We start from the raw sequence: 23,591 nt of genomic DNA on the forward strand, positions 1-23,591 counted from the left end.
GACCTCTGGGTTATGGGACAAGCACGCTTCCGCTGCGCCACTCTGCTGCTATATAACACAGGGAATCCAGCTGTGGACACTTACCTAAACATCCTCCTGATAAAGCCTAGATGAGATACAGCTGTGGACACTCACCTAAATTTACTGCTGGTAAAGCCTAGATGAGACACAGCTGTGGATACTCACCTAAATTTAACAAAGAGATTCAATTAAATGTTATCCTAGCAGAGGATGGTTTCGATCCATCGACCTCTGGGTTATGGGCCCAGCACGCTTCCGCTGCGCCACTCTGCTGTGACAGAAAACGGGGGACCCAGCTGTGGACACTTACCTAAACATCCTCCTGATAAAGCCTAGATGAGATACAGCTGTGGACACTCACCTAAATTTACTGCTGGTAAAGCCTAGAGGAGATACAGCTGTGTACACTTACCTAAACATCCTCCTGATAAAGCCTAGATGAGATACAGCTGTGGACAGTCACCTAAATTTAACAAAGATATTCAATTAAATGTTATCCTAGCAGAACATGGTTTCGATCCATCGAACTCTGGGTTATGGGCCGAACACGCTTCCGCTGCTCCACTCTGCTGCTATAGAAAACAGGGGATCCAGCTGTGGACACTTACCTAAACATCCTCCTGATAAAGACTAGATGAGATACAGCTGTGGACACTCACCTAAACATCCTTCTGGTAAAGCCTAGATGAGATACAGCTGTAGATACTCAACTAAACATCCTTCTGGTAAAGCCTAGATGAGATACAGCTGTAGATACTCAACTAAACATTCCGCTGGTAAAGCCTAGATGAGATACAGCTGTAGATACTCACCTGAACATTCCGCTGGTAAAGCCTAGATGGGATACAGCTGTGGATACTCACCTAAACATCCTTCTGGTATAGCCTAGATGAGATACAGCTGTAGATACTCAACTAAACATTCCGCTGGTAACGCCTAGATGAGATACAGCTGTAGATACTCAACTAAACATTCTGCTGGTAAAGCCTAGACGAGATCCAGCTGTAGATACTCACCTAAACATCCTTCTGGTAAAGGCTAGACGAGATACAGCTGTAGATACTCACCTGAACAATCCGCTGGTAAAGCCTAGATGAGATACAGCTGTGGATACTCGGCTAAATTTAACAAAGAGATTCAATTAAATGATATCATAGCAGAGGATGGTTTCGATCCATCGACCTCTGGGTTATGGGCCCAGCACGCTTCCGCTGCGCCACTCTGCTGCTATAGAAAACAGGGGAACCAGCTGTGGACACTTACCTAAACATCCTCCTGATACAGCCTAGATGAGATACAGCTGTGGATACTCACCTAAATTTACTGCTGGTAAAGCCTAGATGAGATACAGCTGTGGACACAACTAAAAATCCTGCTGGTAGAGCCTAGATGAGATACAGGTGTAGATACTCAACTAAATTTAACAAAGAGATTCAATTAAATGTTATCCTAGCAGAGGATGGTTTCGATCCATCGACCTCTGGGTTATGGGCCCAGCACGCTTCCGCTGCGCCACTCTGCTGCTATAGAAAAGAGGGGATCCAGCTGTGGACACTTACCTAAACATCCTCCTGATAAAGCCTAGATGAGATACAGCTGTGGACACTCACCTAAATTTACTGCTGGTAAAGCCTAGATGAGATACAGCTGTGGATACTCACCTAAACATCCTTCTGGTAAAGCCTAAATGAGATACAGCTGTAGATACTCACCTGAACATTCCGCTGGTAAAGCCTAGATGAGATACAGCTGTGGACACTCAACTAAATTTACTGCTGGTAAAGCCTAGATGAGATACAGCTGTGGACACTCACCTAAACATCCTTCTGGTAAAGCCTAGATGAGATACAGCTGTAGATACTCAACTAAACATTCCGCTGGTAAAGCCTAGATGAGATACAGCTGTAGATACTCACCTGAACATTCCGCTGACAAAGCCTAGATGAGATACAGCTGTGGATACTCACCTAAATTTAACAAAGAGATTCAATTACATGTTATCCTAGCAGAGGATGGTTTTGATCCATCGACCTCCGGGTTATGGGCCCAGCACGCTTCCGCTGCGCCACTCTGCTGGTATAGAAAACAGGGGATCCAGCTGTGGACACTTACCTAAACATCCTCCTGATAAAGCCTAGATGAGATACAGCTGTGGACACTCACCTAAATTTACTGCTGGTAAAGCCTAGATGAGATACAGCTGTGGATACTCACCTGAACATTCCGCTGGTAAAGCCTAGATGAGATACAACTGTAGATACTCACCTGCTGGTAGAGCCTAGATGAGATACAGCTGTAGATACTCACCTGAACATTCCGCTGGTAAAGCCTAGATGAGATACAGCTGTGGATACTCGGCTAAATTTAACAAAGAGATTCAATTAAATGTTATCATAGCAGAGGATGGTTTCGATCCATCGACCTCTGGGTTATGGGCCCAGCACGCTTCCGCTGCGCCACTCTGCTGCTATATAACACAGGGAATCCAGCTGTGGACACTTACCTAAACATCCTCCTGATAAAGCCTAGATGAGATACAGCTGTGGACACTCACCTAAATTTACTGCTGGTAAAGCCTAGATGAGATACAGCTGTGGATACTCACCTAAATTTAACAAAGAGATTCAATTAAATGTTATCCTAGCAGAGGATGGTTTCGATCCATCGACCTCTGGGTTATGGGCCCAGCACGCTTCCGCTGCGCCACTCTGCTGTGACAGAAAACGGGGGACCCAGCTGTGGACACTTACCTAAACATCCTCCTGATAAAGCCTAGATGAGATACAGCTGTGGACACTCACCTAAATTTACTGCTGGTAAAGCCTAGAGGAGATACAGCTAGGGACACTTACCTAAACATCCTCCTGATAAAGCCTAGATGAGATACAGCTGTGGACAGTCACCTAAATTTAACAAAGATATTCAATTAAATGTTATCCTAGCAGAACATGGTTTCGATCCATCGACCTCTGGGTTATGGGCCGAACACGCTTCTGCTGCTCCACTCTGCTGCTACAGAACACAGGGGATCCAGCTGTGGACACTTACCTAAACATCCTCCTGATAAAGACTAGATGAGATACAGCTGTGGACACTCACCTAAACATCCTTCTGGTAAAGCCTAGATGAGATACAGCTGTAGATACTCAACTAAACATTCCGCTGGTAAAGCCTAGATGAGATACAGCTGTAGATACTCACCTGAACATTCCGCTGATAAAGCCTAGATGGGATACAGCTGTGGATACTCACCTAAATTTAACAAAGAGATTCAATTACATGTTATCCTAGCAGAGGATGGTTTTGATCCATCGACCTCTGGGTTATGGGCCCAGCACGCTTCCGCTGCGCCACTCTGCTGGTATAGAAAACAGGGGATCCAGCTGTGGACACTTACCTAAACATCCTCCTGATAAAGCCTAGATGAGATACAGCTGTGGACACTCACCTAAATTTACTGCTGGTAAAGCCTAGATGAGATACAGCTGTAGATACTCACCTGAACATTCCGCTGGTAAAGCCTAGATGAGATACAGCTGTGGATACTCGGCTAAATTTAACAAAGAGATTCAATTAAATGTTATCATAGCAGAGGATGGTTTCGATCCATCGACCTCTGGGTTATGGGCCCAGCACGCTTCCGCTGCGCCACTCTGCTGCTATATAACACAGGGAATCCAGCTGTGGACACTTACCTAAACATCCTCCTGATAAAGCCTAGATGAGATACAGCTGTGGACACTCACCTAAATTTACTGCTGGTAAAGCCTAGAGGAGATACAGCTGTGGACACTTACCTAAACATCCTCCTGATAAAGCCTAGATGAGATACAGCTGTGGACAGTCACCTAAATTTAACAAAGATATTCAATTAAATGTTATCCTAGCAGAACATGGTTTCGATCCATCGACCTCTGGGTTAAGGGCCGAACACGCTTCCGCTGCTCCACTCTGCTGCTACAAAACACAGGGGATCCAGCTGTGGACACTTACCTAAACATCCTCCTGATAAAGACTAGATGAGATACAGCTGTGGACACTCACCTAAACATCCTTCTGGTAAAGCCTAGATGAGATACAGCTGTAGATACTCAACTAAACATCCTTCTGGTAAAGCCTAGATGAGATACAGCTGTAGATACTCAACTAAACATTCCGCTGGTAAAGCCTAGATGAGATACAGCTGTAGATACTCACCTGAACATTCCGCTGATAAAGCCTAGATGGGATACAGCTGTGGATACTCACCTAAACATCCTTCTGGTAAAGGCTAGACGAGATACAGCTGTGGATACTCGGCTAAATTTAACAAAGAGATTCAATTAAATGATATCATAGCAGAGGATGGATTCGATCCATCAACCTCTGGGTTATGGGCCCAGCACGCTTCCGCTGCGCCACTCTGCTGCTATAGAAAACAGGGGAACCAGCTGTGGACACTTACCTAAACATCCTCCTGATACAGCCTAGATGAGATACAGCTGTGGATACTCACCTAAATTTACTGCTGGTAAAGCCTAGATGAGATACAGCTGTGGACACAACTAAAAATCCTGCTGGTAGAGCCTAGATGAGATACAGGTGTAGAAACGCAACTAAATTTAACAAAGAGATTCAATTAAATGTTATCCTAGCAGAGGATGGTTTCGATCCATCGACCTCTGGGTCATGGGCCCAGCACGCCTCCGCTGCGCCACTCTGCTGCTATAGAAAAGAGGGGATCCAGCTGTGGACACTTACCTAAACATCCTCCTGATAAAGCCTAGATGAGATACAGCTGTGGACACTCACCTAAATTTACTGCTGGTAAAGCCTAGATGAGATACAGCTGTGGATACTCACCTAAACATCCTTCTGGTAAAGCCTAGATGAGATACAGCTGTAGATACTCACCTGAACATTCCGCTGACAAAGCCTAGATGAGATACAGCTGTGGATACTCACCTAAATTTAACAAAGAGATTCAATTACATGTTATCCTAGCAGAGGATGGTTTTGATCCATCGACCTCTGGGTTATGGGCCCAGCACGCTTCCGCTGCGCCACTCTGCTGGTATAGAAAACAGGGGATCCAGCTGTGGACACTTACCTAAACATCCTCCTGATAAAGCCTAGATGAGATACAGCTGTGGACACTCACCTAAATTTACTGCTGGTAAAGCCTAGATGAGATACAGCTGTGGATACTCACCTAAACATCCTTCTGGTATAGCCTAGATGAGATACAGCTGTAGATACTCACCTGAACATTCCGCTGGTAAAGCCTAGATGAGATACAACTGTAGATACTCACCTAAATTTACTGCTGGTAAAGCCTAGATGAGATACAGCTGTGGACACTCACCTAAACATCCTTCTGGTAAAGCCTAAATGAGATACAGCTGTAGATACTCAACTAAACATTCCGCTGGTAAAGCCTAGATGAGATACAGCTGTGGATACTCGGCTAAATTTAACAAAGAGATTCAATTAAATGATATCATAGCAGAGGATGGTTTCGATCCATCGACCTCTGGGTTATGGGCCCAGCACGCTTCCGCTGCGCCACTCTGCTGCTATAGAAAACAGGGGAACCAGCTGTGGACACTTACCTAAACATCCTCCTGATACAGCCTAGATGAGATACAGCTGTGGATACTAACCTAAATTTACTGCTGGTAAAGCCTAGATGAGATACAGCTGTGGACACAACTAAAAATCCTGCTGGTAGAGCCTAGATGAGATACAGCTGTGGATACTCGGCTAAATTTAACAAAGAGATTCAATTAAATGTTATCATAGCAGAGGATGGTTTCGATCCATCGACCTCTGGGTTATGGGCCCAGCACGCTTCCGCTGCGCCACTCTGCTGCTATATAACACAGGGAATCCAGCTGTGGACACTTACCTAAACATCCTCCTGATAAAGCCTAGATGAGATACAGCTGTGGACACTCACCTAAATTTACTGCTGGTAAAGCCTAGATGAGATACAGCTGTGGATACTCACCTAAATTTAACAAAGAGATTCAATTAAATGTTATCCTAGCAGAGGATGGTTTCGATCCATCGACCTCTGGGTTATGGGCCCAGCACGCTTCCGCTGCGCCACTCTGCTGTGACAGAAAACGGGGGACCCAGCTGTGGACACTTACCTAAACATCCTCCTGATAAAGCCTAGATGAGATACAGCTGTGGACACTCACCTAAATTTACTGCTGGTAAAGCCTAGAGGAGATACAGCTGTGGACACTTACCTAAACATCCTCCTGATAAAGCCTAGATGAGATACAGCTGTGGACAGTCACCTAAATTTAACAAAGATATTCAATTAAATGTTATCCTAGCAGAACATGGTTTCGATCCATCGACCTCTGGGTTAAGGGCCGAACACGCTTCCGCTGCTCCACTCTGCTGCTACAAAACACAGGGGATCCAGCTGTGGACACTTACCTAAACATCCTCCTGATAAAGACTAGATGAGATACAGCTGTGGACACTCACCTAAACATCCTTCTGGTAAAGCCTAGATGAGATACAGCTGTAGATACTCAACTAAACATCCTTCTGGTAAAGCCTAGATGAGATACAGCTGTAGATACTCAACTAAACATTCCGCTGGTAAAGCCTAGATGAGATACAGCTGTAGATACTCACCTGAACATTCCGCTGATAAAGCCTAGATGGGATACAGCTGTGGATACTCACCTAAACATCCTTCTGGTAAAGGCTAGACGAGATACAGCTGTGGATACTCGGCTAAATTTAACAAAGAGATTCAATTAAATGATATCATAGCAGAGGATGGATTCGATCCATCAACCTCTGGGTTATGGGCCCAGCACGCTTCCGCTGCGCCACTCTGCTGCTATAGAAAACAGGGGAACCAGCTGTGGACACTTACCTAAACATCCTCCTGATACAGCCTAGATGAGATACAGCTGTGGATACTCACCTAAATTTACTGCTGGTAAAGCCTAGATGAGATACAGCTGTGGACACAACTAAAAATCCTGCTGGTAGAGCCTAGATGAGATACAGGTGTAGAAACGCAACTAAATTTAACAAAGAGATTCAATTAAATGTTATCCTAGCAGAGGATGGTTTCGATCCATCGACCTCTGGGTTATGGGCCCAGCACGCCTCCGCTGCGCCACTCTGCTGCTATAGAAAAGAGGGGATCCAGCTGTGGACACTTACCTAAACATCCTCCTGATAAAGCCTAGATGAGATACAGCTGTGGACACTCACCTAAATTTACTGCTGGTAAAGCCTAGATGAGATACAGCTGTGGATACTCACCTAAACATCCTTCTGGTAAAGCCTAGATGAGATACAGCTGTAGATACTCACCTGAACATTCCGCTGACAAAGCCTAGATGAGATACAGCTGTGGATACTCACCTAAATTTAACAAAGAGATTCAATTACATGTTATCCTAGCAGAGGATGGTTTTGATCCATCGACCTCTGGGTTATGGGCCCAGCACGCTTCCGCTGCGCCACTCTGCTGGTATAGAAAACAGGGGATCCAGCTGTGGACACTTACCTAAACATCCTCCTGATAAAGCCTAGATGAGATACAGCTGTGGACACTCACCTAAATTTACTGCTGGTAAAGCCTAGATGAGATACAGCTGTGGATACTCACCTAAACATCCTTCTGGTATAGCCTAGATGAGATACAGCTGTAGATACTCACCTGAACATTCCGCTGGTAAAGCCTAGATGAGATACAACTGTAGATACTCACCTAAATTTACTGCTGGTAAAGCCTAGATGAGATACAGCTGTGGACACTCACCTAAACATCCTTCTGGTAAAGCCTAAATGAGATACAGCTGTAGATACTCAACTAAACATTCCGCTGGTAAAGCCTAGATGAGATACAGCTGTGGATACTCGGCTAAATTTAACAAAGAGATTCAATTAAATGATATCATAGCAGAGGATGGTTTCGATCCATCGACCTCTGGGTTATGGGCCCAGCACGCTTCCGCTGCGCCACTCTGCTGCTATAGAAAACAGGGGAACCAGCTGTGGACACTTACCTAAACATCCTCCTGATACAGCCTAGATGAGATACAGCTGTGGATACTAACCTAAATTTACTGCTGGTAAAGCCTAGATGAGATACAGCTGTGGACACAACTAAAAATCCTGCTGGTAGAGCCTAGATGAGATACAGCTGTGGATACTCGGCTAAATTTAACAAAGAGATTCAATTAAATGTTATCATAGCAGAGGATGGTTTCGATCCATCGACCTCTGGGTTATGGGCCCAGCACGCTTCCGCTGCGCCACTCTGCTGCTATATAACACAGGGAATCCAGCTGTGGACACTTACCTAAACATCCTCCTGATAAAGCCTAGATGAGATACAGCTGTGGACACTCACCTAAATTTACTGCTGGTAAAGCCTAGATGAGATACAGCTGTGGATACTCACCTAAATTTAACAAAGAGATTCAATTAAATGTTATCCTAGCAGAGGATGGTTTCGATCCATCGACCTCTGGGTTATGGGCCCAGCACGCTTCCGCTGCGCCACTCTGCTGTGACAGAAAACGGGGGACCCAGCTGTGGACACTTACCTAAACATCCTCCTGATAAAGCCTAGATGAGATACAGCTGTGGACACTCACCTAAATTTACTGCTGGTAAAGCCTAGAGGAGATACAGCTGTGGACACTTACCTAAACATCCTTCTGATAAAGCCTAGATGAGATACAGCTGTGGACAGTCACCTAAATTTAACAAAGATATTCAATTAAATGTTATCCTAGCAGAACATGGTTTCGATCCATCGAACTCTGGGTTATGGGCCGAACACGCTTCCGCTGCTCCACTCTGCTGCTATAGAAAACAGGGGAACCAGCTGTGGACACTTACCTAAACATCCTCCTGATACAGCCTAGATGAGATACAGCTGTGGATACTCACCTAAATTTACTGCTGGTAAAGCCTAGATGAGATACAGCTGTGGACACAACTAAAAATCCTGCTGGTAGAGCCTAGATGAGATACAGGTGTAGATACTCAACTAAATTTAACAAAGAGATTCAATTAAATGTTATCCTAGCAGAGGATGGTTTCGATCCATCGACCTCTGGGTTATGGGCCCAGCACGCTTCCGCTGCGCCACTCTGCTGCTATAGAAAAGAGGGGATCCAGCTGTGGACACTTACCTAAACATCCTCCTGATAAAGCCTAGATGAGATACAGGTGTGGACACTCACCTAAATTTACTGCTGGTAAAGCCTAGATGAGATACAGCTGTGGATACTCACCTAAACATCCTTCTGGTAAAGCCTAAATGAGATACAGCTGTAGATACTCACCTGAACATTCCACTGGTAAAGCCTAGATGAGATACAGCTGTGGATACTCACCTAAATTTAACAAAGAGATTCAATTAAATGTTATCCTAGCAGAGGATGTTTTCGATCCATCTACCTCTGGGTTATGGGCCCAGCACGCTTCCGCTGCGCCACTCTGCTGGTATAGAAAACAGGGGATCCAGCTGTGGACACTTACCTAAACATCCTCCTGATAAAGCCTAGATGAGATACAGCTGTGGACACTCAACTAAATTTACTGCTGGTAAAGCCTAGATGAGATACAGCTGTGGACACTCACCTAAACATCCTTCTGGTAAAGCCTAGATGAGATACAGCTGTAGATACTCAACTAAACATTCCGCTGGTAAAGCCTAGATGAGATACAGCTGTAGATACTCACCTGAACATTCCGCTGACAAAGCCTAGATGAGATACAGCTGTGGATACTCACCTAAATTTAACAAAGAGATTCTATTACATGTTATCCTAGCAGAGGATGGTTTTGATCCATCGACCTCTGGGTTATGGGCCCAGCACGCTTCCGCTGCGCCACTCTGCTGGTATAGAAAACAGGGGATCCAGCTGTGGACACTTACCTAAACATCCTCCTGATGAAGCCTAGATGAGATACAGCTGTGGACACTCACCTAAATTTACTGCTGGTAAAGCCTAGATGAGATACAGCTGTGGACACTCACCTAAATTTACTGCTGGTAAAGCCTAGATGAGATACAGCTGTGGATACTCACCTAAATTTAACAAAGAGATTCAATTAAATGTTATCCTAGCAGAGGATGGTTTCGATCCATCGACCTCTGGGTTATGGGCCCAGCACGCTTCCGCTGCGCCACTCTGCTGTGACAGAAAACGGGGGACCCAGCTGTGGACACTTACCTAAACATCCTCCTGATAAAGCCTAGATGAGATACAGCTGTGGACACTCACCTAAATTTACTGCTGGTAAAGCCTAGAGGAGATACAGCTGTGGACACTTACCTAAACATCCTTCTGATAAAGCCTAGATGAGATACAGCTGTGGACAGTCACCTAAATTTAACAAAGATATTCAATTAAATGTTATCCTAGCAGAACATGGTTTCGATCCATCGAACTCTGGGTTATGGGCCGAACACGCTTCCGCTGCTCCACTCTGCTGCTATAGAAAACAGGGGAACCAGCTGTGGACACTTACCTAAACATCCTCCTGATACAGCCTAGATGAGATACAGCTGTGGATACTCACCTAAATTTACTGCTGGTAAAGCCTAGATGAGATACAGCTGTGGACACAACTAAAAATCCTGCTGGTAGAGCCTAGATGAGATACAGGTGTAGATACTCAACTAAATTTAACAAAGAGATTCAATTAAATGTTATCCTAGCAGAGGATGGTTTCGATCCATCGACCTCTGGGTTATGGGCCCAGCACGCTTCCGCTGCGCCACTCTGCTGCTATAGAAAAGAGGGGATCCAGCTGTGGACACTTACCTAAACATCCTCCTGATAAAGCCTAGATGAGATACAGCTGTGGACACTCACCTAAATTTACTGCTGGTAAAGCCTAGATGAGATACAGCTGTGGATACTCACCTAAACATCCTTCTGGTAAAGCCTAAATGAGATACAGCTGTAGATACTCACCTGAACATTCCACTGGTAAAGCCTAGATGAGATACAGCTGTGGATACTCACCTAAATTTAACAAAGAGATTCAATTAAATGTTATCCTAGCAGAGGATGTTTTCGATCCATCTACCTCTGGGTTATGGGCCCAGCACGCTTCCGCTGCGCCACTCTGCTGGTATAGAAAACAGGGGATCCAGCTGTGGACACTTACCTAAACATCCTCCTGATAAAGCCTAGATGAGATACAGCTGTGGACACTCAACTAAATTTACTGCTGGTAAAGCCTAGATGAGATACAGCTGTGGACACTCACCTAAACATCCTTCTGGTAAAGCCTAGATGAGATACAGCTGTAGATACTCAACTAAACATTCCGCTGGTAAAGCCTAGATGAGATACAGCTGTAGATACTCACCTGAACATTCCGCTGACAAAGCCTAGATGAGATACAGCTGTGGATACTCACCTAAATTTAACAAAGAGATTCAATTACATGTTATCCTAGCAGAGGATGGTTTTGATCCATCGACCTCTGGGTTATGGGCCCAGCACACTTCCGCTGCGCCACTCTGCTGGTATAGAAAACAGGGGATCCAGCTGTGGACACTTACCTAAACATCCTCCTGATGAAGCCTAGATGAGATACAGCTGTGGACACTCACCTAAATTTACTGCTGGTAAAGCCTAGATGAGATACAGCTGTGGATACTCACCTAAACATCCTTCTGGTATAGCCTAGATGAGATACAGCTGTAGATACTCACCTGAACATTCCGCTGGTAAAGCCTAGATGAGATACAACTGTAGATACTCACCTGCTGGTAGAGCCTAGATGAGATACAGCTGTAGATACTCACCTGAACATTCCGCTGGTAAAGCCTAGATGAGATACAGCTGTGGATACTCGGCTAAATTTAACAAAGAGATTCAATTAAATGTTATCATAGCAGAGGATGGTTTCGATCCATCGACCTCTGGGTTATGGGCCCAGCACGCTTCCGCTGCGCCACTCTGCTGCTATATAACACAGGGAATCCAGCTGTGGACACTTACCTAAACATCCTCCTGATAAAGCCTAGATGAGATACAGCTGTGGACACTCACCTAAATTTACTGCTGGTAAAGCCTAGATGAGATACAGCTGTGGATACTCACCTAAATTTAACAAAGAGATTCAATTAAATGTTATCCTAGCAGAGGATGGTTTCGATCCATCGACCTCTGGGTTATGGGCCCAGCACGCTTCCGCTGCGCCACTCTGCTGTGACAGAAAACGGGGGACCCAGCTGTGGACACTTACCTAAACATCCTCCTGATAAAGCCTAGATGAGATACAGCTGTGGACACTCACCTAAATTTACTGCTGGTAAAGCCTAGAGGAGATACAGCTGTGGACACTTACCTAAACATCCTTCTGATAAAGCCTAGATGAGATACAGCTGTGGACAGTCACCTAAATTTAACAAAGATATTCAATAAATGTTATCCTAGCAGAACATGGTTTCGATCCATCGAACTCTGGGTTATGGGCCGAACACGCTTCCGCTGCTCCACTCTGCTGCTATAGAAAACAGGGGAACCAGCTGTGGACACTTACCTAAACATCCTCCTGATACAGCCTAGATGAGATACAGCTGTGGATACTCACCTAAATTTACTGCTGGTAAAGCCTAGATGAGATACAGCTGTGGACACAACTAAAAATCCTGCTGGTAGAGCCTAGATGAGATACAGGTGTAGATACTCAACTAAATTTAACAAAGAGATTCAATTAAATGTTATCCTAGCAGAGGATGGTTTCGATCCATCGACCTCTGGGTTATGGGCCCAGCACGCTTCCGCTGCGCCACTCTGCTGCTATAGAAAAGAGGGGATCCAGCTGTGGACACTTACCTAAACATCCTCCTGATAAAGCCTAGATGAGATACAGCTGTGGACACTCACCTAAATTTACTGCTGGTAAAGCCTAGATGAGATACAGCTGTGGATACTCACCTAAACATCCTTCTGGTAAAGCCTAAATGAGATACAGCTGTAGATACTCACCTGAACATTCCACTGGTAAAGCCTAGATGAGATACAGCTGTGGATACTCACCTAAATTTAACAAAGAGATTCAATTAAATGTTATCCTAGCAGAGGATGTTTTCGATCCATCGACCTCTGGGTTATGGGCCCAGCACGCTTCCGCTGCGCCACTCTGCTGGTATAGAAAACAGGGGATCCAGCTGTGGACACTTACCTAAACATCCTCCTGATAAAGCCTAGATGAGATACAGCTGTGGACACTCAACTAAATTTACTGCTGGTAAAGCCTAGATGAGATACAGCTGTGGACACTCACCTAAACATCCTTCTGGTAAAGCCTAGATGAGATACAGCTGTAGATACTCAACTAAACATTCCGCTGGTAAAGCCTAGATGAGATACAGCTGTAGATACTCACCTGAACATTCCGCTGACAAAGCCTAGATGAGATACAGCTGTGGATACTCACCTAAATTTAACAAAGAGATTCAATTACATGTTATCCTAGCAGAGGATGGTTTTGATCCATCGACCTCTGGGTTATGGGCCCAGCACGCTTCCGCTGCGCCACTCTGCTGGTATAGAAAACAGGGGATCCAGCTGTGGACACTTACCTAAACATCCTCCTGATGAAGTCTAGATGAGATACAGCTGTGGACACTCACCTAAATTTACTGCTGGTAAAGCCTAGATGAGATACAGCTGTGGATACTCACCTAAACATCCTTCTGGTATAGCCTAGATGAGATCCAGCTGTAGATACTCACCTGAACATTCCGCTGGTAAAGCCTAGATGAGATACAACTGTAGATACTCACCTGCTGGTAGAGCCTAGATGAGATACAGCTGTAGATACTCACCTGAACATTCCGCTGGTAAAGCCTAGATGAGATACAGCTGTGGATACTCGGCTAAATTTAACAAAGAGATTCAATTAAATGTTATCATAGCAGAGGATGGTTTCGCTCCATCGACCTCTGGGTTATGGGACCAGCACGCTTCCGCTGCGCCACTCTGCTGCTATAGAACACAGGGGATCCAGCTGTGGACACTTACCTAAACATCCTCCGGATAATGCCTAGATGAGATACAGCTGTGGACACTCACCTAAATTTACTGCTGGTAAAGCCTAGATGAGATACAGCTGTGGATACTGACCTAAATTTAACAAAGAGATTCAATTAAATGTTATCCTAGCAGAGGATGGTTTCGATCCATCGACCTCTGGGTTATGGGCCCAGCACGCTTCCGCTGCGCCACTCTGCTGTTACAGAAAATGGGGGACCCAGCTGTGGACACTTACCTAAACATCCTCCTGATAAAGCCTAGATGAGATACAGCTGTGGACACTCACCTAAATTTACTGCTGGTAAAGCCTAGATGAGATACAGCTGTGGACACTCACCTAAACATTCCGCTGGTAAAGCCTAGACGAGATACAGCTGTAGATACTCACCTAAACATCCTTCTGGTATAGCGTAGATGAGATACAGCTGTGGACACTTACCTAAACATCCTCCTGATAAAGCCTAGATGAGATACAGCTGTGGATACTCACCTAAATTTAACAAAGAGATTCAATTAAATGTTATCCTAGCAGAGGATGTTTTCGATCCATCGACCTCTGGGTTAAGGGCCCAGCACGCTTCCGCTGCGCCACTCTGCAGTTACAGAAAACGGGGGACCCAGCTGTGGACACTTACCTAAACATCCTCCTGATAAAGCCTAGGTGAGATACTGCTGTGGACACTCACCTAAATTTACTGCTGGTAAAGCCTAGATGAGATACAGCTGTGGACACTCACCTAAACATTCCGCTGGTAAAGCCTAGACGAGATACAGCTTCAGATACTCACCTAAACATCCTTCTGGTATAGCCTAGATGAGATAAAGCTGTGGACACTTACCTAAACATCCTACTGATAAAGCCTAGATGAGATACAGCTGTGGACACTCACCTAAATTTAACAAAGAGATTCAATTAAATGTTATCCTAGCAGAACATGGTTTCGATCCATCGACCTCTAGGTTATGGGCCCAGCACGCTTCCGCTGCGCCACTCTGCTGCTATAGCACACAGGGGATCCAGCTGTGGACACTTACCTAAACATCCTCCGGATAATGCCTAGATGAGATACAGCTGTGGACACTCACCTAAATTTACTGCTGGTAAAGCCTAGATGAGATACAGCTGTGGATACTGACCTAAATTTAACAAAGAGATTCAATTAAATGTTATCCTAGCAGAGGATGGTTTCGATCCATCGACCTCTGGGTTATGGGCCCAGCACGCTTCCGCTGCGCCACTCTGCTGTTACAGAAAATGGGGGACCCAGCTGTGGACACTTACCTAAACATCCTCCTGATAAAGCCTAGATGAGATACAGCTGTGGACACTCACCTAAATTTACTGCTGGTAAAGCCTAGATGAGATACAGCTGTGGACACTCACCTAAACATTCCGCTGGTAAAGCCTAGACGAGATACAGCTGTAGATACTCACCTAAACATCCTTCTGGTATAGCCTAGATGAGATACAGCTGTGGACACTTACCTAAACATCCTCCTGATAAAGCCTAGATGAGATACAGCTGTGGATACTCACCTAAATTTAACAAAGAGATTCAATTAAATGTTATCCTAGCAGAGGATGTTTTCGATCCATCGACCTCTGGGTTAAGGGCCCAGCACGCTTCCGCTGCGCCACTCTGCAGTTACAGAAAACGGGGGACCCAGCTGTGGACACTTACCTAAACATCCTCCTGATAAAGCCTAGGTGAGATACTGCTGTGGACACTCACCTAAATTTACTGCTGGTAAAGCCTAGATGAGATACAGCTGTGGACACTCACCTAAACATTCCGCTGGTAAAGCCTAGACGAGATACAGCTGTAGATACTCACCTAAACATCCTTCTGGTATAGCCTAGATGAGATACAGCTGTGGACACTCACCTAAATTTACTGCTGGTAAAGCCTAGATGAGATACAGCTGTGGATACTGACCTAAATTTAACAAAGAGATTCAATTAAATGTTATCCTAGCAGAGGATGGTTTCGATCCATCGACCTCTGGGTTATGGGCCCAGCACGCTTCCGCTGCGCCACTCTGCTGTTACAGAAAATGGGGGACCCAGCTGTGGACACTTACCTAAACATCCTCCTGATAAAGCCTAGATGAGATACAGCTGTGGACACTCACCTAAATTTACTGCTGGTAAAGCCTAGATGAGATACAGCTGTGGACACTCACCTAAACATTCCGCTGGTAAAGCCTAGACGAGATACAGCTGTAGATACTCACCTAAACATCCTTCTGGTATAGCCTAGATGAGATACAGCTGTGGACACTTACCTAAACATCCTCCTGATAAAGCCTAGATGAGATACAGCTGTGGATACTCACCTAAATTTAACAAAGAGATTCAATTAAATGTTATCCTAGCAGAGGATGTTTTCGATCCATCGACCTCTGGGTTAAGGGCCCAGCACGCTTCCGCTGCGCCACTCTGCAGTTACAGAAAACGGGGGACCCAGCTGTGGACACTTACCTAAACATCCTCCTGATAAAGCCTAGGTGAGATACTGCTGTGGACACTCACCTAAATTTACTGCTGGTAAAGCCTAGATGAGATACAGCTGTGGACACTCACCTAAACATTCCGCTGGTAAAGCCTAGACGAGATACAGCTGTAGATACTCACCTAAACATCCTTCTGGTATAGCCTAGATGAGATAAAGCTGTGGACACTTACCTAAACATCCTACTGATAAAGCCTAGATGAGATACAGCTGTGGACACTCACCTAAATTTAACAAAGAGATTCAATTAAATGTTATCCTAGCAGAACATGGTTTCGATCCATCGACCTCTAGGTTATGGGCCCAGCACGCTTCCGCTGCGCCACTCTGCTGCTATAGAAAACAGGGGATCCAGCTGTGGACACTTACCTAAACATCCTCCTGATAAAGCCTAGATGAGATACAGCTGTGGACACTCACCTAAACATCCTTCTGGTAAAGCTACGGTCACACCGGGCTTTGTGTGTGCGAAATTCTGTCGTGCGGCGCTGCGAAAAGGGGCGGGATTAAACAAGATGATTAGACATTAAAAAAGCGAGCGATAGCTCCATGTTTTAAATTTCTGTCCAGAGAGGTCCTGTTTTGATCCTCGATTGGTCTCACGCAGACAAGTGATGCGATTTCGCAGGTTAGAGTTCACCAAGCTTGAACTTTGCACCCAGCGAACAGCGAAACTTAACGCATGACCCCGCGTTTCCGGTCTGACGCATTTGCGTGCGTATGAATGGAAGTCTATGGGAGGAAAAGTCAAGTGTGACCGCACCTTAAAGCCTAGATGAGATACAGCTGTAGATACTTAACTAAACATTCCGCTGGTAAAGCCTAGATGAGATACAGCTGTAGATACTCACCTGAACATTCCGCTGATAAAGCCTAGATGAGATACAGCTGTGGACACTCACCTAAACATTCCGCTGATAAAGTCTGGATGAGATACAGCTGTGGATCCTCACCTAAAAATCCTGCTGGTAGAGCCTAGATGAGATACAGCTTTGGATACTCACCTAAACATCCTTCTGGTAAAGCCTAGATGAGATACAGCTGTGGATACTCACCTAAATTTACTGCTGGTAAAGCCTGGATGAGATACAGCTGTGGACACACACCTAAATTTACTGCTGGTAAAGCCTAGATGAGACACAGCTGTAGAAACTCACCTAAACATCCTTCTGGTAAAGCCTAGATGAGATACAGCTGTAGATACTCACCTGAACATTCCGCTGGTAAAGCCTAGATGAGATACAGCTGTAGATACTCAACTAAACATTCCACTGGTAACGCCTAGATGAGATAGAGCTGTGGATACTCACCTAAATTTACTGCTGGTAAAGCCTGGATGAGATACTCGGCTAAATTTAACAAAGAGATTCAATTAAATGTTATCATAGCAGAGCAGTGTTGTGCAAGTTACTTCCAAACTGTAATACATTACAGATTACTTATTACTGTGATTTAAAAGTAATCCCTTACCTTACAATATTACTGTCTCAAAATTGTAATATGTTACATTACTCTTATATTACTTTTTAGTTACTTTCACCAAAATAACTACAGAATTAGAACTTAACATTCTAAAATGACTAAATGTACTGCAGAGCATTTTACATCCAGTAGAAAGCGATATGATGTAGCAGAATGACGTGACCTATCCAGGCTACTAACAATATAGTATATATTTGGCAACGTGAAGGCTCAAGACAATGCAAGAAAGGATAAGAGCCAGAATCACAAATGATCAAAGTCTGTTGAAAGTATGGTAAAGGTAAAGTGATTATCTGGCAATATCTGTGAATAGCTTGGCTATTTTCATATTAGACACAACAGGCCTATATGTAAACTCCAATGCTATGACGAGATGCATTTTTTTTCTTAATCTTGCCATTATTCTATTCACTTTAAATTCAGGTTCACAACACAAAACTGTCATGCACAAAGTGAGCATGATGAACAGCTTTCTCAATATAATGTTCGTGCACCGATTTCCTCTGTGGACAAAACTGCTTGTGAGCTCTCAAATATACGCTGCTCGCGTGCAAATTTTCTCATGCTCTCTCAAATATGCACTGCTCACGCACAAAATTTCTTGTGCGCTCACAGTACACTACTCGCTCAGTGAGATTATATGCAGACTCACAATTTGTGTCTTGTGTTCCCTCTTCCTTTCATGCTTTTTGATATAATTTATATTTGTACACTATTTATTAACAATAACCAAAATACTAAAATAGACTTACATATACATTTTTTAATCTAATCCACTATAACCTTTTTTGTTGTTTGTTATATGATGAAATATTTCCAATTTCAAACACTTAAGACACAGAGGAAAGAAGTTGAATGCAAAGAATACATTTTTAAAAAACATTTATTAAACATCCAAAAGGTGCACCATACTAATCAAATAAAACAACATTTAAACAAAAATATAACGAATGCAAGCAGAAATGTAACCGATAAAAATAGGGGAAAACTTGATGAGGTATTATAGCCTACTGAACTATTCACTCCTCAAATTAATCTCACTATCAATCCCATTTTATCATGGCAACTAAAACAAATTATACACGTCTCTGTTGTCTTCCACATTGCTGATGAGATTGTGGAGGACATTTTCCCTGTCATGTACAGTGTTTTGAACAGTTCTACGGTAAAGTACTTCAATTAATCAGTTGTGCTAATACTAGTTGCTATGGTAACACAAGCGTAATATAAACAAATTACCCAGTGCTGTAGTTTTTTTTTTTACAATATAGGGTATACTGTACTACAATTCACCACACTTTACTGTAGTAAAACTACACTTTGTATTTCATTTTATCAGTTCACTATTCTTAATACTACAGTATGCTGAAGCATTCATTAACAAATTGTAAATACTAGCCTAAAACATAGGCAGTATATCTAACACTCAAAAACACAAGTATTTATTATAGAATTTATCATAACCTTTTAGTGTTTCGTGTATTGCTAATAAATACTGTAGCAATATATAAACCATATCAACATTCTTGGGATAACCAATTGAACAGGAGGATCTCTGGAGAGCAAAAGCACGAAAAGAAGAGGAAACACGAGGTACAAATTGTGAGTCTGCATCATCTGACGGAGCCAGAGCAGATCATTCGCACGTGAGCAGCCGTGTTTTGAGTGCATGCGACTGCGGAAAAAAAATTGCGGTCGAGTTGTCCACGAACAGAGAATTACATGAATGCGCTCTTGTAAAACTGCGCTTACGACTGTTGTCAGTGAAATAACGCCATATGCACATACGTCCATCTCGCGAATGTACTGTCTTCTGCTCATCTATTTTGCTGCTCTTCCGCTGGACGTCAGGGCTTGACCTTACTGTGAACCGGGCTGAGCCAATAGCCTCGGACCTCGAGCTCAGAGTCTGAAATCATTCTGCGTTCAAAGTAAAAAAGTTCCAATAGCCAGAGGGATATTGATGACAACACGCGCATATATTCACTAACCACGAACAGAAAATAGAACTTACTTGCGGTATTTTTTATTTGGTAATGTCTTGCGGGCGAAAAGTTTGTTGTAACGCACGCGTTACTGAACATGTACCGAGTAAAATATTACTGAAAATGTATAAGTAATGCCTTACACTACTGCGTTACAGGAAAATGTAATACATTACTGTAATACATTACTTTTGTAACGCATTACTCCCAACACTGTAGCAGAGGATGGTTTCGATCCATCAACCTCTGGGTTATGGGCCCAGCACGCTTCCGCTGCGCCACTCTGCTGCTATAGAAAACAGGGGATCCAGCTGTGGACACTTACCTAAACATCCTTCTGGTAAAGCCTAGATGAGATACAGCTGTGGACACTCACCTAAACATCCTTCTGGTAAAGCCTAGATGAGATACAGCTGTAGATACTCAACTAAACATCCTTCTGGTAAAGCCCAGATGAGATACAGCTGTGGATACTCACCTACATTTAACAAAGAGATTCAATTAAATTTTATCCTAGCAGAGAATGGTTTCGATGCATCGACCTCTGGGTTATGGGCCGAACACGCTTCCGCTGCTCCACTCTGCTGCTATAGAAAACATGGGATCCAGCTGTGAACACTTACCTAAACATCCTCCTGATAAAGCCTAGATGAGATACAGCTGTGGACACTCACCTAAATTTACTGTTGGTAAAGCCTAGTTCAGATACAGCTGTGGACACTCACCTGAACATTCCGCTGATAAAGCCTGGATGAGATACAGCTGTGGACACTCACCTAAAAATCCTGCTGGTAGAGCCTAGATGAGATACAGCTGTAGATACTCACCTGAACATTCCGCTGGTAAAGCCTAGATGAGATACAGCTGTAGATACTCACCTGAACATTCCGCTGGTAAAGCCTAGATGAGATACAGCTGTAGATACTCAACTAAACATTCCGCTGGTAAAGCCTAGATGAGATACAGCTGTGGATACTCACCTAAACATCCTTCTGGTAAAGCCTAGATGAGATACAGCTGTGGATACTCACCTAAATTTACTGCTGGTAAAGCCTGGATGAGATACAGCTGTTGACACTCACCTAAAAATCCTGCTGGTAGAGCCTAGATGAGATACAGCTGTGGATACTCACCTAAACATCCTTCTGGTATAGCATAGATGAGATACAGCTGTAGATACTCAACTAAACATTCCGCTGGTAAAGCCTAGATGAGATACAGCTGTGGATACTCACCTAAATTTACTGCTGGTAAAGCCTGGATGAGATACTCGGCTAAATTTAACAAAGAGATTCAATTAAATGTTATCATAGCAGAGGATGGTTTCGATCCATCGACCTCTGGGTTATGGGCCCAGCACGCTTCCGCTGCGCCACTCTGCTGCTATAGAAAACAGGGGATCCAGCTGTGGACACTTACCTAAACATTCTCCTGATAAAGCCTAGGTGAGATACAGCTGTGGACACTCACCTAAAATTACTGCTGGTAAAGCCTAGATGAGATATAGCTGTGGACACACCTAAAAATCCTGCTGGTAGAGCCTAGATGAGATACAGCTGTGGATACTCACCTAAATTTAACAAAGAGATTCAATTAAATGTTATCCTAGCAGAGGATGGTTTCGATCCATCGACCTCTGGGTTATGGGCCCAGCACGCTTCCACTGCGCAACTCTGCTGCTATAGAAAACAGGGGATCCAGCTGTGGACACTTACCTAAACATTCTCCTGATAAAGCCTAGATGAGATACAGCTGTGGACACTCACCTAAATTTACTGCTGGTAAAGCCTAGATGAGATACAGCTGTGGACACTCACCTAAATTTACTGCTGGTAAAGCCTAGATGAGATACAGCTGTGGATACTCACCTAAACATCCTTCTGGTATAGCCTAGATGAGATACAGCTGTGGACACTTACCTAAACATCCTCCTGATAAAGCCTAGATGAGATACAGCTGTGGACACTCACCTAAATTTAACAAAGAGATTCAATTAAATGTTATCCTAGCAGAACATGGTTTCGATCCGTCGACCTCTGGGTTATGGGCCCAGCACGCTTCCGCTGCGCCACTCTGCCGCTATAGAAAACAGGGGATCCAGCTGTGGACACTTACCTAAACATCCTCCTGATAAAGCCTAGATAAGATACAGCTGTGGACACTCACCTAAACATCCTTCTGGTAAAGCCTAGATGAGATACAGCTGTAGATACTCAACTAAACATCCTTCTGGTAAAGCCTAGATGAGATACAGCTGTAGATACTCAACTAAACATTCCGCTGGTAAAGCCTAGATGAGATACAGCTGTAAATACTCAACTAAACATTCCGCTGGTAAAGCCTGGATGAGATACAGCTGTGGATACTCACCTAAATTTACTGCTGGTAAAGCCTAGTTCAGATATAGCTGTGGACACACCTAAAAATCCTGCTGGTAGAGCCTAGATGAGATACAGCTGTGGATACTCACCTAAATTTAACAAAGAGATTCAATTAAATGTTATCCTAGCAGAGGATGGTTTCGATCCATCGACCTCTGGGTTATGGGCCCAGCACGCTTCCGCTGCGCAACTCTGCTGCTATAGAAAACAGGGGATCCAGCTGTGGACACTTACCTAAACATTCTCCTGATAAAGCCTAGATGAGATACAGCTGTGGACACTCACCTAAATTTACTGCTGGTAAAGCCTAGATGAGATACAGCTGTGGACACTCACCTAAATTTACTGCTGGTAAAGCCTAGATGAGATACAGCTGTGGATACTCACCTAAACATCCTTCCGGTATAGCCTAGATGAGATACAGCTGTGGACACTTACCTAAACATCCTCCTGATAAAGCCTAGATGAGATACAGCTGTGGACACTCACCTAAATTTAACAAAGAGATTCAATTAAATGTTATCCTAGCAGAACATGGTTTCGATCCGTCGACCTCTGGGTTATGGGCCCAGCACGCTTCCGCTGCGCCACTCTGCCGCTATAGAAAACAGGGGATCCAGCTGTGGACACTTACCTAAACATCCTCCTGATAAAGCCTAGATAAGATACAGCTGTGGACACTCACCTAAACATCCTTCTGGTAAAGCCTAGATGAGATACAGCTGTAGATACTCAACTAAACATCCTTCTGGTAAAGCCTAGATGAGATACAGCTGTAGATACTCAACTAAACATTCCGCTGGTAAAGCCTAGATGAGATACAGCTGTAAATACTCAACTAAACATTCCGCTGGTAAAGCCTGGATGAGATACAGCTGTGGATACTCACCTAAATTTACTGCTGGTAAAGCCTAGTTCAGATATAGCTGTGGACACTCACCTAAACATTCCGCTGATAAAGCCTGGATGAGATACAGCTGTAGATACTCACCTGAACATTCCGCTGGTAAAGCCTAGATGAGATACAGCTGTGGACCCTCACCTAAAAATCCTGCTGGTAGAGCCTAGATGAGATACAGCTGTGGATACTCACCTAAACATCCTTCTGGTAAAGCCTAGATGAGATACAGCTGTGGATACTCACCTAAAAATCCTGCTGGTAGAGCC

The 23,591-nt window shown here is 44.0% G+C and overlaps 15 non-coding genes across 15 annotated transcripts; all 15 read right to left on the bottom strand.

Annotated features, from left to right (window-relative positions):
* Positions 1-222: 222 nt before the first annotated feature.
* trnam-cau (transfer RNA methionine (anticodon CAU)) lies at positions 223-294 on the bottom strand. The gene has a single exon. It is a non-coding gene; the product is annotated as a tRNA-Met (tRNA).
* Positions 295-1,175: 881 nt separating this feature from the next.
* On the bottom strand, positions 1,176-1,247 carry trnam-cau (transfer RNA methionine (anticodon CAU)). The gene has a single exon. It is a non-coding gene; the product is annotated as a tRNA-Met (tRNA).
* A 224-nt stretch (positions 1,248-1,471) lies between these two features.
* Positions 1,472-1,543, bottom strand: trnam-cau (transfer RNA methionine (anticodon CAU)). The gene has a single exon. It is a non-coding gene; the product is annotated as a tRNA-Met (tRNA).
* An 872-nt stretch (positions 1,544-2,415) lies between these two features.
* trnam-cau (transfer RNA methionine (anticodon CAU)) lies at positions 2,416-2,487 on the bottom strand. Its single transcript has one exon. It is a non-coding gene; the product is annotated as a tRNA-Met (tRNA).
* Positions 2,488-2,662: 175 nt separating this feature from the next.
* trnam-cau (transfer RNA methionine (anticodon CAU)) lies at positions 2,663-2,734 on the bottom strand. The gene has a single exon. It is a non-coding gene; the product is annotated as a tRNA-Met (tRNA).
* Positions 2,735-3,607: 873 nt separating this feature from the next.
* Positions 3,608-3,679, bottom strand: trnam-cau (transfer RNA methionine (anticodon CAU)). Its single transcript has one exon. It is a non-coding gene; the product is annotated as a tRNA-Met (tRNA).
* Positions 3,680-4,356: 677 nt separating this feature from the next.
* Positions 4,357-4,428, bottom strand: trnam-cau (transfer RNA methionine (anticodon CAU)). Its single transcript has one exon. It is a non-coding gene; the product is annotated as a tRNA-Met (tRNA).
* A 1,075-nt stretch (positions 4,429-5,503) lies between these two features.
* Positions 5,504-5,575, bottom strand: trnam-cau (transfer RNA methionine (anticodon CAU)). The gene has a single exon. It is a non-coding gene; the product is annotated as a tRNA-Met (tRNA).
* A 224-nt stretch (positions 5,576-5,799) lies between these two features.
* On the bottom strand, positions 5,800-5,871 carry trnam-cau (transfer RNA methionine (anticodon CAU)). The gene has a single exon. It is a non-coding gene; the product is annotated as a tRNA-Met (tRNA).
* Positions 5,872-6,046: 175 nt separating this feature from the next.
* On the bottom strand, positions 6,047-6,118 carry trnam-cau (transfer RNA methionine (anticodon CAU)). Its single transcript has one exon. It is a non-coding gene; the product is annotated as a tRNA-Met (tRNA).
* A 677-nt stretch (positions 6,119-6,795) lies between these two features.
* On the bottom strand, positions 6,796-6,867 carry trnam-cau (transfer RNA methionine (anticodon CAU)). The gene has a single exon. It is a non-coding gene; the product is annotated as a tRNA-Met (tRNA).
* Positions 6,868-7,942: 1,075 nt separating this feature from the next.
* trnam-cau (transfer RNA methionine (anticodon CAU)) lies at positions 7,943-8,014 on the bottom strand. The gene has a single exon. It is a non-coding gene; the product is annotated as a tRNA-Met (tRNA).
* Positions 8,015-8,238: 224 nt separating this feature from the next.
* Positions 8,239-8,310, bottom strand: trnam-cau (transfer RNA methionine (anticodon CAU)). The gene has a single exon. It is a non-coding gene; the product is annotated as a tRNA-Met (tRNA).
* Positions 8,311-8,485: 175 nt separating this feature from the next.
* trnam-cau (transfer RNA methionine (anticodon CAU)) lies at positions 8,486-8,557 on the bottom strand. The gene has a single exon. It is a non-coding gene; the product is annotated as a tRNA-Met (tRNA).
* A 522-nt stretch (positions 8,558-9,079) lies between these two features.
* Positions 9,080-9,151, bottom strand: trnam-cau (transfer RNA methionine (anticodon CAU)). Its single transcript has one exon. It is a non-coding gene; the product is annotated as a tRNA-Met (tRNA).
* Between the last annotated feature and the right edge of the window lie 14,440 nt (positions 9,152-23,591).

The sequence above is a fragment of the Danio aesculapii genome, chromosome 23, assembly GCF_903798145.1.
Source record: "Danio aesculapii chromosome 23, fDanAes4.1, whole genome shotgun sequence".
In the NCBI taxonomy this organism is placed as follows: domain Eukaryota; kingdom Metazoa; phylum Chordata; class Actinopteri; order Cypriniformes; family Danionidae; genus Danio; species Danio aesculapii.